Source organism: Cupressus sempervirens, chromosome 7 (assembly GCF_028749045.1).
Source record: "Cupressus sempervirens isolate cs-2001-9-10 chromosome 7, ASM2874904v1, whole genome shotgun sequence".
NCBI classification, from domain to species: domain Eukaryota; kingdom Viridiplantae; phylum Streptophyta; class Pinopsida; order Cupressales; family Cupressaceae; genus Cupressus; species Cupressus sempervirens.
The window spans coordinates 399,835,067-399,850,897 of NC_143124.1; the positions used below are offsets into that span (position 1 = coordinate 399,835,067).

General features: G+C 36.1%; 1 long non-coding RNA gene across 2 annotated transcripts in view; it reads right to left on the reverse strand.

Annotated features, from left to right (window-relative positions):
* LOC149547199 (uncharacterized) overlaps window positions 1-14,787 on the reverse strand; it is a 96,444-nt gene extending 81,657 nt beyond the window's left edge. Inside the window, exon 1 of one of the 2 annotated variants that reach the window (XR_016353845.1) lies at window positions 14,648-14,787. This is a non-coding gene — a long non-coding RNA (uncharacterized LOC149547199). The remainder of the gene's footprint in view (window positions 1-14,647) is intronic. The other variant, XR_016353844.1, reaches the window with a different exon arrangement.
* Window positions 14,788-15,831: the final 1,044 nt, after the last annotated feature.

The window sequence follows — 15,831 nt, forward strand, 5'->3', positions numbered from 1 at the left end:
GGAATGACACGTATTCTGCTAGCCTGGAACTATTCTTTGCATCTTAATGTAGAACTATGACACAAGATGAAAGTTTGTATGCATGAGGCGACATCCCTATTTGGGTGTATGCTTGTAATCAGGACCTGCCTGAATATTTTCTTTTATATATGTGCCAGTTATACCTTCCTTCATTCGACTATGACTTTAGTTACTAATGATACATGTAATTGGAAATTGTATTTGCAATTTATATACCAGGATATTTTTCTCTTTCTGTGAATAAAGTTGAAACATGTATTCAAGCATCCATGTTTTGAATATTTTCTCGACATACGGGTCATACTAATATGTTCTTTCCTTTATAATTGCTAATCCCATATTTTCGATGCCTTAGGATAACGAGACTATTATTGCCTTTTTTAATAAATTCCAGCATCAATAATTGACATCTTCACTAATCGCTCCTTGTTCTATTTGGATGTCATCATTGATATTGGTTTGAAGGTTTCCTATGCTTTCAAAAAGCTTCAAACTTTAAATTGAGAATGTCCTTTGCATTTAATAGACTCATGAGGGCACTGACTGATGACATGGAAAGTTTCACTCTTTTGTCTCCGTAATCTTCTCATGCCTAGATGACAAATATGTTACAATGCATATATTCATTGTAACTCACTGATATATATTTGTCTTCAGTCACTCATTAGTAGTTCCTCCATTATTCAATGATACATTATGCACAACATTTATCGCATGTTCAAATTCCGATGGCTCAAGCCCTTCATTGCTAATGACGCATATCAAATTTGGGAGACTTTCATTGTTGTCATACTCTTCTCCAGGATGACGTGGATAAATTGTTCATATCTCCTTTATAGTAAATGGCACATACTTTACTCTCACTTGCGTGGAACTTCGTTATTATTTTCCTTACAATCATATTATATGCACTCATTGTGAAGCATGCAAGGGCATAACAAAACATCTTCAAATCCTTGGCATTGATTTGTCGCAATTTTGCACAAAAGTGGAGGCTAAAATTTAGGCTCCATCAGTGGCTCTTATTAGGGACATATGCTCCTTGTGGGCATCATGAGATTCCAGCTATCTCTGGAGGAGCAAACCAAGCATCCATGCTTAACATGATGCAAGGTGAAATTGGGTGGCCCCAGGCCCCCCAAAAAAGTGAAACTTAATTCTTCCCTCTATCAAACACCCAATTCTGATCGTGTAACACTTTGAACCTATTGACCATGTATAAACAATACATTTTGCTTCCGCTTCATCAATGCATTGTTTGGTATCCAACTTTTGTTTAGCCTTCAAGAAATCATCAGGTGCTTTCTGGTCTTTGCTGAATGGAAGATCCCCATGTATTTGATTTGTCATACCAGCATCTAGATCAACTTTCTTTGCTTGATTGTCCCTTTGCACACAATCTAACCTCTCTTCATTACGTTGTTTCTTTTCACAAGAAGGATTTGAACATAACTCGCCTTCAGGAACTATTGTTTCTCTTTCATCAAGAGTCTTTGGAAATTTTTAGAACCATGCATATCTGATTTCATCTGATTACACAACTCCTGCTCGTAGGATGAACTGAAAATTACCTCACCTTCTTCTTGGGAACTTTCATCTAAAATAAGTCCATATTCACTAATCATATCATAATCAAGAATCACAAGCAGAGACCAACAACAATCATGCAAAAACAAAAGCGGAATTAGCTAGATGGGCACTCTCACCATTTTTGAATTAGCTGGTTCGCAGGAAGGCAGGAAACTGTTGGGGAGAATTTGGCAGGAGGTACAGATCCTGGAGGAACTGGAGGGGGCATTGAGAAGAATCTGCCAAAGAATGATGGGACAGAAAGCATCTTTATGGCCAATGTGGACTCTAGAAAGTCTATGTGTGAAATAGGCACAAGTTGTGGGGTTTGAGACACTCTCTTGGATTTACCTTCTGCTTTTCAAGCGTCGAGGCAGGTTTCCGAGAAGGATAAAATCCCTTTGGTTATTGTCGAGACCAATAAGGAAAAGTTTTCTGAAGGCCAAAGATAGGGTTTTCAGAGCAAAGGACTTGGTCTTCCCTTTCTGGCAAAAACCCTAATGGTAAATCATCCTTTCTGCCGGTGACTACTAAATCTTGCTAGGAGAAAGGTGAGTTTCAAATCTTTATCCCAGATCCTTTAGTTGATTTTTCTGTGTCTTCCATGGATTTCACCCTAGTGGGCAAATTTTTAGGGGCTAGACCAGATTTAGATTCTCTAAGGAAACTGGTCAAACGGAAATGGGTTATTCGAGGGGATGTGGATATAGCTCCCATGTCGAATGGCTTTTTCTCGTTTATTTTCAACTGTAAGGAAGATATGAATCTAGTTCTCTGTGGAGGCCCGTGGTCATTTGGAAAAAGTTCTCTCACTATTAAAAAATGGGAGCCTAATATGGATTTATGAGACTCTTTTTTCTTAACCACTCCGATTTGGGCTAGACTCCCTGGCCTCCCTTTAGAATTTTGGCATGAAGATATTTTTAAAGGCATTGCTAGTTCATTTGGAGAACTGGTGGCTTTGGATAATGCTACGGCTGCTAGAACCAAACTTCATAGTGCCAGACTTTATGTTACGGTGGCAAATCTGAATCATCTTCCAGAAAAGGTGGAATTAATTTCTAAGCTTGGAAAGAAAACACAGGAAATTATTTTTGAAGATCTTCCAAATTCTTGCTATGCCTGTAAAAAACAGAGTCATTTGGTTGAAAGTTGTCCCAATAAAAGTAAGAATCATTCAAGTACTAAAAAGGAAGTGAAGAAGGCTAAGGTCCAAAAGAAATTGTAGAAACCTAAAGTTTCTCAAAAAGCTGAAGACAAAGTGACTGATAAAGATTTCAAGAATAGTCAAAAGGAAAGGAATAGATCTGTGCTACAACATGAGAAAGAGAATTCTGAAAAAGATGACAATGGATCTGTGTTTCAATCTGTGAGGCCAGAACAAAATATAGAAGACTTGGAAGATTTAACGAAACAAATTGTTATTTATCAAAGGATGAAAGATTGATGGGGAGATCTAGATGAGAAGGAGGATCTTGAGGAAGGGGAAATCCTAGCTGACTCCAAAGTTTCGTTAGAGGAGAGAGATATTACTGAGTGTAAAGATATTGTTCCTTTTAAGAATGATCTTGTCCTAGAAGTTTCAAAGGAGGAAGGAAAAGACTCAAAGCATAAACCAAATCAAAGGAAAAAGGCTGAAAAAAATATCAATACTATTTCTAAGGGGGTAGAGACAAGAAGTAGTGAAGTGGATCAGCAAGTTAAGGTGAAACCAAATGATCGTACCCTGGAAAAATCTGGAAGTAGAGTGGATCAGCAAACTAAGGTGAAACCAGATGTTGGTATCCTAGATAAACCTGGAAGAAGATCCTCTAGGAAAACCAGAGAATTAGAGAGTATGCAAAATATTGCTAATGGAAGACAAGCAACTATTCTGGATTTTACCCCTAAAAAATAGTAATTAAAATTATAACTTGGAATTTAGGGGGTTGAATAGCATCCATAAACTTGATGTTGTCAGGAATTTTGTTAGAGAGCAGAAGCCAGATTTTCTTTTGTTGCAAGAAACAAAGATGGATAAAGAGAAAGCTAAACAGATTAAATCCTTTAAAAATTATTCAATAAATGCTAGTAGTGCAGAAGGTGCTTCAAGGGTAACTCTGATGTTATGGAAGAAAAATTGTTATTCAGGAACCATTTTGAATGCTAGTAAATATCTAATGGTAGCCAAAATTACTAGCATTGATCATAAGGAAGATTGGTCTATTGTCAACATATATGCTCCCAACAATAAGAACCTTAGGAAAAAGGTATGGGATACTCTCTCCAATATAAAAAGTAAGGATTATTTTCATTGATGGATCATTATGGGTGATTTTAATGTTCCTCTCTATGACCATGAGAAAAAGGGAGGAAATGTGAGTCAATTGGAAGGTAGACTGGATCTTATGGATTTCATTAACAAGGAGGGTTTAATGGATATGGATCTCCATGGAATCCAATTTACTTGGAGTAACAAGAGAGTTGGTAATGAATGTATTCAGGCTCGTCTTGACCGTGCTCTTATCTCTCCTGACTGGACCAAAGATTTTATTTGTAAGTTGGAAGCCTGTCAAAAAATAGGGTCAGATCATTTTCCTCTAATCTTTACTGCTGCAAAGTTAAATTTCAAGAAAAACTTTCCTTTTAGATTTGAAAAGATGTGGATGCAGCATCCACAGTTTGGAAGCAAACTGGCTAAATGGTGGAATATAGACATTGAAGGTACTACTCTCTATAGAGTAGCTTCTAAGCTTAAAAATGTTAAAAAAGAAGTTAAAATATGGAACAAAAATTGTTTTGATAATATTTTTGAGAACAAATCTACCATCAAGGAAGATATCCAAAAAATTTAGGATAAAATTCAGAAGGATACACTCCTGACCTTATTACAGAAGAAAATGAAAAGTTGGTCCAATATCATGACATCATTACTAAAAAAGAAATTTACCGGAGACAAAGATCAAGATTGATATGGTTGAGCGAAGGAGACAAAAATACCAGATTCTTTCATCGCTCTACCCTCAAGCACAGAGCTAAAACTCACATCTCACATCTAAAAAAGGGGGATCTGAAGATTACTGAGGATAAGGACATTATGGAAGAAATGGTTGCCTTTTTCTCTTCTTTAATGACTACTAATCCCAATATTAATCTGGATCACCAGGCTGATTTTCTTAGGGTGATTCCACCTTTGGTTTTGAAAGAATAGAATAAATTATTAAGCTCTATTCCCAAGGATGAAGAAATTTTCAAAGTTGTTTGTTCTCTAGGAGGAGACAAAGCACCTGGTCCAGATGGTTTTCCCATGTTTTTCTTCCAGAAATTATGGAAACTTGTTGGAAAAGATGTTTGTGATGCTGTGAAGGAATTTTATGGAGCAAAACAAATGCTAAAGGATATCAACTCCACATTCCTCTGTCTGATTCCCAAGAAGATTGGAGCTGATTCTCTAGATCAGTTTAGACCGATCAGCCTTTGTAATTCTTTCTATAAGATTATTTCCAAAGTCCTTACTTCTAGATTACTTCTAGTTATTCCTTCAATTATTGCTGATCAGCGAAATGGCTTCATCCTAGGTAGACAAATTCTTAATTCTGTTATCTCAGCCCATGAGAATATTCATTCCTTGTCCTATTCTAATAATCAGGGGTTTATTATGAAAGTGGACATTGTTAAGGCCTACAATAGAGTTGAATGGGCATTCCTATCTAAAATTTTACATGCTTTTGGTTTTGACCATAAGGTTGTTGGAGCTATTTATCAGTTGATTTCAACCTCTTCTATAGCTGTCTTGGTCAATGGTAGTTCTTCTCATTTTTTCAATCCTTCCCGAGGACTAAGACAAGGAGACCCTTTATCCCCCATTCTTTTTGTTATTATGGCTGATTGTTTGGGGAGATACATAGGGGATTTGGTTCAAAAAGGTGATATTAAAGGTTTGCAGCCTTCTTCCCAACCTCTCATCTGTTCTCATGGTCAGTTTGTTGATGATACTATCTTTATGGGTAAATTTAAAGTCAATGTAGCCAGAAACCTGAAGCAAGCTCTAAATTTGTATTCTTCAGCATTGGGTCAATTGGTTAATTAGAATAAAAGTGCTGTTTTTTTTATCAACACCCCAATTTCTAGACAGAATAAAATTGCTAATATCCTAGGGTGTTCTATTGGATCTTTCCCTTCAATCTATTTGGGTCTTCCTTTAGGTTTGAAAGTCCCTGATTCCTTCTGGGAAGATCTCATTAATAAATTCAATAAGAAGTTGGCGGGCTGGAAAGGAAATCTTCTAAGTCAGGCAGGTAAATTAACTCTTCTCAAAGCTTGTCTTCAAAGTATACCAACTTATGCTTTGAGCCTTTTTAGAATTCCCGTAAACTATGCAGATACTATTGATAAAATTCAGAGGAATTTTTAATGGACTGGTATTGAGGAAAAAAAGAGACTGCCCTTGATTGCTTGGGACCAAGTCTATAAGCCTATCAAAGAAGGTGGACTAGGAATCAGAACAATAAGAAGTATGAATAGAGCTCTTTTGGCTAAACAAGGATGGAGAACTTATCATGATGACAAAGAATGGAGTACAATATGGAAACATAAGTACCTTTTCAATGTTAATATTTTAGCTGATTTCCTTTCTTCTCCTGATGTTCTTTATCCATCTGCGATATGGGGAGCAGTTCAGGGGACAAAGAATACTCTTGGAAAGAGTTGTTCCTAGAAAATTGAAAATGGGCAAAAGGTGAGATTTTGGGAAGATGTTTGATTAATGGATCATCCTCTGCTAGAAGACTTTCAAGATACTGCTCAAGTTGACATATGTAAGCAAAGGTATGGCATTTTAGTGAGTCATTATTGGCATAACAATTCTTGGGTGAAATTGATTGATATTGATCAAGGTTTCAATAACATACAATTAAGTTTGAATGCTTTTTCTCTATATTCTACTTATGAGGATGAGATGATATGGAATGCTGATCCTAGTGGTCAATTTAAAGTTTCTACTCTCTTTACTTCTAGGGAGAAGGGTAATCATCCTTTTTGGTCTCAAGCATGGATTAAGGGTCTCATACCTAAAATAAACATTTTCTATTGGATTATGCTTCAAAATAAAATCATCACCCAGGATAATCTGCAAAAAAGAGGTATTAATGTGGTAAATAGATGTACCTTATGTAAAAATGGACTTGAAGATAGAGACCATTTGTTCTTGAACTATTCTTACAGCCAACAAGTATGGATCGAGATTCTTAATTACTGGAATATAACTTGGGTTCATCAAAACAATGTTGAACTTTATTTTAAAAGTTGGAAGTGTCCTTCTAGGGATCCTGATGTTGAACTTCTATGGAAAATTACTCTCCCCCATCTCTGGTGGGGCATCTGGAAAGAAAGAAATAATAGAATCTTTAGAAATAAAGATTTGCCAGGATGGGTGCTTGGACAAAATATTGTTACAGCAATAAAGGAAAATTTTATATCTCAGAGGAAAACTACTCAAACTTTTCAAATTGACAATCCTTTGGGATCACAAGGTCCTAATTTGAAAATTGATAACCCAAGATTGACTACAAGATGGAAAACTCCTCCTAATGGATGGATTAAAGGGAACTTTGATGGTGCCGCAAAGGGCAATCTGGGAAGAGTAGGATGTGGAGGGGTCTTAAGAGACCATGCTGGCAATATAATTGATGCCATTGCAGTTCCTATAGGTAATTCTAATAGCCACATTGCTGAAGCTACTGCTGCTCTATATACTATGAAGTTAGCAACTAATTCAGGTTACCCTAAACTATAGTTGAAAGGTGACTCTTTAAATATTATTAACATGCTCAATAACAAAAATTCAATTACTTGGTCGATTGAGGCAACGGTCATGGAGATTAAATCTCTTATTAATAAATTTGAAAAAGTCATAATATCCCACACTTATCATGAGGCTAATGGGGTAGTTAACTAGGTTGCCAACCATGCAGTCTAGATGGGTTATAAAATGACATGGATCGGTGAGCTAAACAAGCACGTTGATCTAAAAGCTCTTATTAATTATGATGCCACTCATGCGAAGGTGGGAAAGATTTGCCAAGATTAGAAATTTAATGATTTTTGGTAGTGGGCCTACGGTTGTCAGTGTTCCTTCCCCAAGGAGGTACATTTATGTGATTACAAGGAGGGCTTTGCACGTATCATCTCTAAAGAAGGTTTTATGTGATGTGATGAAATTTTGGTTTATGCTTAACTTGTTTGCTTTTTGCTTTCGACTACTTCTGGTTTTAGCCATTCTCTGTAATTCTCTGAAAATGGGAGGTGAGCCACATAAACAAGAAAGCAAAAATTGCGATGAATGGAAGGCTAGGAAGGATGTTTGGAAGATTTTCCAGAAGGGAAAGGTGACCAATTATTTGGAACGTCTTCATGAGTTCAAACCGCATGTCACCACGGCCTTTTTCAAAAACTGGACTGAGGACAGGGTCTCTTTACATGGTGTTACTGTGAAATTAACGGAGGACTTCATAGCTGAGATCACAGGTTTACCCACGGATGGCATAAAGTTCACTAAACAAACCAACATTTCAAATGCTACTTTCAAAAAATTTCCTAAGACGGATGCTGAGGAGAAAAATCTGGAAAAGAGTGGAGATTTCTATATTTGGAGCAGATAAAGGAAATTTGGCGGGATGTGTTATCCTGTACCCGTGAGTATTTCATTCTAGATGGTAGAAATAAAAGAGTACATAAATTTCATTTTGTCTTCCTCAATCATTTCAAACATAAGGATAGACTTTCTTTTCCTTTCTATTTGCGGTTCTCTTTGCTTCAAAATTTGCATGCTCATAGGAAGGAGGAGTCGCGTCCTATTTTACATGAAGGTTTAATCCTCCTTATTGAGGGTTACTGTAAAAACAAGTCCATTGTTTCCACTCCTTCATTAGATAAAAATAAGGGTTCTGTTACTGACTCTCATTCTAAAAAGATTAAGAATGAAGAGAATGTCAAGGGTAAAAAGAGGATTCTCAAACAAAAAAGCTCGCATTCTCAAAAGCACAAGGTGGAAGAGAACACTGAGTCTGAGAACTCTGAAAGGAAAGAGGAAAACACGGATGTTGGAGACTTTAGTTCTAACTTGGAAGGTTACTCGGAGAGCAAAGGAAAAACTGGGAAAGAGGATGAGGAAGAAAACAGTAAAGAAAACACAGAACAGGGTAATACTGGTGATGAGGGTAATCAAAGTGATACTGATGCTGGTGAAGAAGAGATGGAAAAGCCTAAAGAGGACCCTGTTACTATGAGGGAGGAGGAACAAACTGTTAAGATTGCTTCACCCACCAAAGAGGTTGTGGAACAGGACAAGACCGAGGACCCTGCTGCTATAAGGGAGGAGGAACAAACAGATAAGATTGCTTCACCCCCCAGAGAGGTTGTGATAGAGGATAAGAATGATTCTCCGCACAGGGAAACTATGGTTTCCTTTTAGTATTCTGCTAAGCAAAAAGCCGATTCCATACTTCAAGTTGATTCATGGATATATCACAAAATAATGGGTCTGAAAAAGAAAATGGATATTGTGCAACAAAACTAGGATATTGACCATGCCAAAATTAGCCAGTTGGAAGTGCAGGTGGGAAACATCCCAAATAAACTCAAGGATTATGAACAAAACCTCCAAATGCTTTTTAAGGAAAGTGGTAATAAAATGGAACAGGTGACTTCCAGTATCTGCACTGCTGCTGCTAGTCTTGGAAAACGCACAAATGAAGAGATTATATCACCAGGGGGTCCAAGCAAGAGAACCAGGTAGAGTTCTAGGAAGCGGGCTCAGGAGGCTACTGGTGTTTTTGGCTGCTAACTCCATTCAAGATATTGTAGAGATTGGAAAGGAGGTTGTCAAAATGATTAAAGAGCTGCAGTAGCAGCTCTCTCTAGGTTTTGATCTCTGGTTTTTGTCTCAGCTTTTGGTCATTCTTGCTGGTCGCGGTTAATGGTTTATGTTTCTGGTCCTGTAAACTGGTTTTTGTCTAGTCTTTAGACTAGGTTCCAGGTCCTTGTAAAACCTAGGTCCTTTTATTGGATATTTTGTGTGGTTTCAGGTCCCTGTAAAACCTGATTTTGATGTTGTTTTTATCAGTAGGTTTCAAGTCCTTGTAAAGCCTAGTAAACTTTAATGCTTTATCTTTTCTAATTTTGTCAAAGGGTTTCGGGGCCCCTTCAAAACCTGTTTTTACCGTAATCTAAAACTTTCATCTAAAATTTCCTCCTGTTCATTTATCACATGTTCTATTTCGTCTTCACTATTTGATTCTTTGGAATCATCATCTTCTTTATCCAACACCCCCTAAATATGTCTTGATCTTTCAAATTGATTACAATGGTTGACTGAGAAAAAATTCGAGCAAATATTCTCAACATGCTTCTCACATTCCATGTCTAACAAATTTGAAATTTATTCCACATTGAGAGAATCCTCTTTCTCATTTTCACATTCATTAATATTTGTTAGCATATGAGTATCATTATGGATGAATTCTTCTTCAACTTGGCCCAAAACTTCTTCCCCATTCAAATCAAGAACATCCTTATGTGTTTGTTTCACTTCGGTCCCACCTTCTTCCAATATCTGAAAAAGAAGCTTCAAATCAGGGTCATTTGGCAAGATTCCCAACTTAAAAAAAAATTATGAATTCCACATATGGAGGCTTGATGTCCAATGGTATCTCATGATAAATGTTTGTCATCCTCATGTACAAATGCACTGAAGACTCCCCTTCAAATCTTTCCAAATTGAAATAGGCATCAAGTGGAGACATGTCAAGTTCCTCTTCCATGCTCCAACTTTGAGCTTCATCTAGTTCATAACACATGTTATCCTCTACACTACCATCATGAAATTCACATAGGAACCACTATTCAAATTGTTTCCAAAATGAGATACATTGTGTAGGTAATTATTCATACAATTGTCTCACATTGTCCTTCAATAATCTGACAAACAGCTTCATCATCTAATCCTCTACGCAAACCTCATAGTACTCTATGAATGTATAAAACACATCCAAATGTCGAATTGCCGATTCATCCCATCCTCCATGGAACTTTGGTACAAGTTGTGAAAGCTTTGGGGATAACTTGCTAGGTTCATAATCAAAATTGTTGAAATCCAATGGCCTGATGCCATCTGGAATAAAAGGCTTTCTTTGAAATGACCGATACATTTGAAAAACTATCCACCATCTCTTTCTGAGTCTCCCTCAACAAAGCTACCAACTAAAAATTGTATTGAATAGAGTCGCCACCTCTTTCAAGGAAAATGTTGATTTGTTGATCTTTTGGGTTCCCCCTTCCAACAACATACACTTCCAAACAAACTGATACAATTGTTATCTAACTTTGGTCTACAAAATCTGAAATTCTAGGTAACTTCACAACACCTGTTGCGAGCAACTCTCCCCAGCAGAGTCACCAATCTGTTGGTTCCCAAACCGTAGATTGGAAATCCAAGAGCCTGTCACTTCTCCAATAGGAATCCACAATCAATTCTGGCCAACGAACAAGAATCACCTTGATTCCCCTGCACTTTAGGCTCTGCTACACCAAGGCATGTAAACCTTCACCTTGAACGTTGGCTGCCTAATTCAAGGCTTTTCTATACCGAATTTAAGCTTTGTGAATTCTTCAGTTGGCAAGGTCCTCAACCTTGATCAAAATGAAACTGAATGTTGAGTGTTTGAATTGAATGTTTTACATAAGGTTTTAAACAATGAATTTGAGGTTTGTAAAAGGGCAGTTATAGATTTTCTAACTTCAAATATAAATCCAATACTTCAATGATAAAAAGACCAGTGCTTTAGCTTATTCGGGCAACAAAAACAACTACAATGAAGACTATAATATACAACTTTATAATGTTTTATACACAAAAACTTTAAACGATTTAATAATCAAGCTGTGACAGATCAAATATGTACACAATTCTAAACTAGTCCAGATTGTGCTTTAACTCCTAAGGTCGGGAAGACAGACTGGACACAAATTTGGAAACAATTAAATATTTCATAATATCTGCGATGATCAAATTTAAAATGCCATAGATGACCTTGTCCACTTGTCTGACATAAATTGTTTATGGAATCTTAAAAATAATTATAAAGGATGAATTAACTGCAGTTTAAATCTCCATGTCTTTAATAAAAATAAACAAAGGACCTTTTATTTTATTATTAGAATAAAATAATTGAATTCACATCATAAAGCCATATTAAAGCTTGCTATTCCTTCTTACAAATATATCTCTTTTATAAAAAATGCTTCTCTGAATGTTTGATATGTCTTGTCCGGATCGCTTTTGTTCACTTACAAAAATGAATTATATATATGTGGTATATGTCACTTCTAAACAGATGTGACTTTTCAATTTTTAACACATCCTTGTAATATTATTTGATTAATGGCACTTTTCTCATTTTTTTATTATAAAATATATGAGCCTCTTTCGAAACTAATTTCTTCAACATGTCTTTTATTTCATTTTCATAAATTTCAATCTTCCACAATACTCCCCAATAATCCATCACAGACGTTATTATTATTAATGACTTGGTTCTTTTTGTGTGTCTTTGACAATACAAGTAATTGTCGTTTGTGTGCTTCCTTCAATTTTTATAAAGATGCTATTGCCAGATGTAGAAAACAATCCAAATACCCTCCGTTGTATCATGAATGAAATCATTCTTGTCTCCTTGCTGGGAACAACGCATGTTCTGCTAGCCTAGAATTGTCCTTTGCATCTTTTTGTGGAACTATGACTCGGGATGAAAGTTCGTATGCATGAGACGGCATCCTTATTTGGGTGTATGCTTGTAATCGGGACCTACCTGAATAGTTTCCTTTATATATGTGCCAGTTACACCTTCCTTCATCCGACTTGTGGCTTTAGTTGCTAACAATACATGTAATTGGAAATTGTATTCACGATTTATATGCCAGGATATTTTTCTCTTTCTGTGAATAAGGTTGAAACATGTATTCAAGCATCCATGTTTTGAATATTTCTCGACACATGGGTCATAATGATCTGTTCTTTCCTTTATAATTGCTAACCCCATATTTTTGATGCCTTAAGACAACAAGACTATTATTGCATTTTTTAATAAATTCCAGCATCAATACTTGACATCATCACTAATTACTCCTTGTTCTGTTTGGATGCCGCTGATGGTATTGGTCTGAAGGTTTCTTATGACTTCAAAAAGCTTAAAACTTCAAACTGAGAATGTCCTTTGCATATATTAGACTCACGATGGCACTGACTGATGACATGGAAAGTTTCACTCTTCTGTCTCTGTAATCTTCTCATGCTTAGATGATGAATATGTTACAACGCATATATTCACTGTAACTCACTGATATATATTTGTCTTCAGTCACTCATCAGTAGTTCCTCTGTTCTTCAATGATACACTATGCACAACATTTACCACATGTTCAAATTTCCGATGGCTCAAGCCCTTCATTGCTAATGACGCATATCAAATTTGGATGACTTTCATTGCTGTCATACTCTTCTCTAGGATGACCTGGATAAATTGTTCCTATCTCCTTATAGTGAATGGCACATACTTTACTCTCACTTGCGTGGAACTTCATTGTTATTTTCTTTGCAAAAATATTATATCCACTCATTGTGAAGGATGCAAGGGCATAACAAAACATCTTCAGATCCTTGGCCTCGATTTGTAGCAATTTTGCACAAAAATGGAGGCTAAAATTTAGGCTCCATCAGGGACATCCTGCCATCTCTAATGTCCTCCGCAGCACCCTCGCAGAGGTTGTGGAGGAGGTGGGGAAGTGACAACCTGACAGTACATACTCCATGTCCCACATCCATTGATGTCCTCACAATGCCAGGATGTCAAGGGTGGGCATCCCTGTGGAACAATGAATCTAAGAATCCTCCCCATACATCATTTGCAAAGAGCAGAAGGGAGTATACAGAAAATTCCATCCATTGTCTGCAAGAATTAGTTAAGTTGCACAGTTAAAATGAAAACAAATCCTGTTATTTGTATGAACCAAGGAATCTGAATGCCATGGCATTTACCTGCAGAATATTATTGGCTTCATATCCTGGGTTTAATGTGAATTATACCTTAAAATTTAAGATTATACCTTAAAATTTAAGCATTGATGTGTTGAATAAATTTCTAAAAACAGAAAACAATGCCAAAGCATACTAACAAAAAGTGATAAGATTTTTAAGATTGTCAGATCCAAGCGTCATGTATAAATGATAAGCCATTTTATCTAAAAGCTGGATATTACAGATAAATCGAAACAATTATGAAAATGATGACAAAAAAAATGTAGGGCGTATATTTAAGTCTGCTAGGAGATTATATATTAATCTCCGATGCCACTACCGAGGATTCAGAAAATAATTCAGTTTGAAAATTTAATAATACTGCATCGTGTTAAATCACCTTGTAGACCAAACTCGTGATATTGAAAGAAGATATTGACCGTTGGGGTCAATAGTAAGCGTTACCAATGATAAGGTCAATTGACATGCAGTTGATGTGCGATTTTGGCCTCCCTTATAATTACTTATTTTTCAAAATATTCATAGGAGAAACCCTTTGACATGGCCATGAAGGATTATTGTTCCTGAAATAATTTGACCTACGCCATGCCATAGAATAGGATTTTCATTCTGGCAGCATCATATTCTTACACTAGCGCGTGCGCATATAGAAACCAGAGCACATGTAATAATCCTTAGCAAGGTTTTGCTAAATGGTAACAGTAAGAAATTATGACAATTCAAAATTTGTTGCCCTTGTTCCCTAGAAATTATTCTATCAGGAGAAATAATAGGTGAAAGTTAGCCCTTTTCGTAACAGGAAACCCCATATAAAAGCAACACAACAGAAGCTTTTGCATTGAAGAACAAAACAGAAAAACAAATTGACAACAGTTTTTGATGCAGTTTTATCAAGGAAAGATGCAGTAAATGCAAACTGCAAATTGAAATTGAAGCAAACAGAGACCAATGGTTCATAGCCCCAGTAATATCAAAAAAACACCTTACCTCCTTCTCAAGTTCTGCAATCCATTGGCGCATGAAAGACCATAAATTAATGTTTATTCAAATAACACATTCCCAGTATACAAAAACTTCTTAAGGTGAGTGGAATGTTGGCAGAGAGACTGGTGTGGTGAAATGCTCGCCATTTGAGCTGTGTATGGTTATTTTTTAAATATATTTTAATGTGAATAAATTAAACTATAATTAATTTTTACTATTACTACAATAAAATTAATACACATATTTTAAATAGATTTAAAAATATTATTTATTTTCTGGGTGAGTTCGCAGTCTTCCATCATTTAGGCATATCTAAACTCATAATTGAGGGTGATTCTCAAATAGTTTTAAATGCAATTAGGAACAACTCCAAATTGGGTTCTAAATTTGAAACTAGAAGCTATTCACTTGCTTGATAGGTTTGAGGAAACCGGATTATGTCATATATATAGAGAAGGTAATAATAAGGCTGACTTTTTAGCCAATGTAGGGGCAGAGGGCACCAATTTTTTGGAATTCAGTCGAGGAATTTAAATTTATAGTCTTTCTCTTTTTCATTTTATTTTTAATAAAACTCTTATTTCTTTTAGTCATTTTGGTATTAAGTTATAGGTATGTTTAGGGTAGTTTTATTAGGTTATCCATATGTCTAGTTAGGTTATGGGATATAATTCCTTATATCTCTCTCTGTGTATTAAGCAAGCGGGGAAGTTCCTTAGTTATTAAGGGACTCATAATGGGAATGCTATAGTTTTAGAGTTGATTAAAGGTTTGTGGGGTGACATCATTAGGCTTTATGGTGGACAACACTCCTCGTTCTTATAATTTATTAAACATCTAAGTATAGGGCAGAATAATCATAAATTAAGTCCTTTACAGCTTGTCCATTAATCATGGCTTGGTGATGGATAGCCTATACGTGAGTCCAGGCTTTCTAGGGGCCTCTAGATTATTCGGCAATCAAAACAACTCTTTTAATTTCAAATCGCGGTCACTAGCAGGAGGTGTTGGCCGAATTTGAAAATGGACACTAACATCTATGTTTTCCACACTTTTGAAGCCCGAACCATGGCATTTCGTGGAAACATTAAATTGGAAAGGTGGAATAGAATCCTTAGGGCGGTTGATGGCATGACCAAAATTGCAGTTAGTAGAGCAATCGGAGAAGGCATTTTTGAGTATGAATA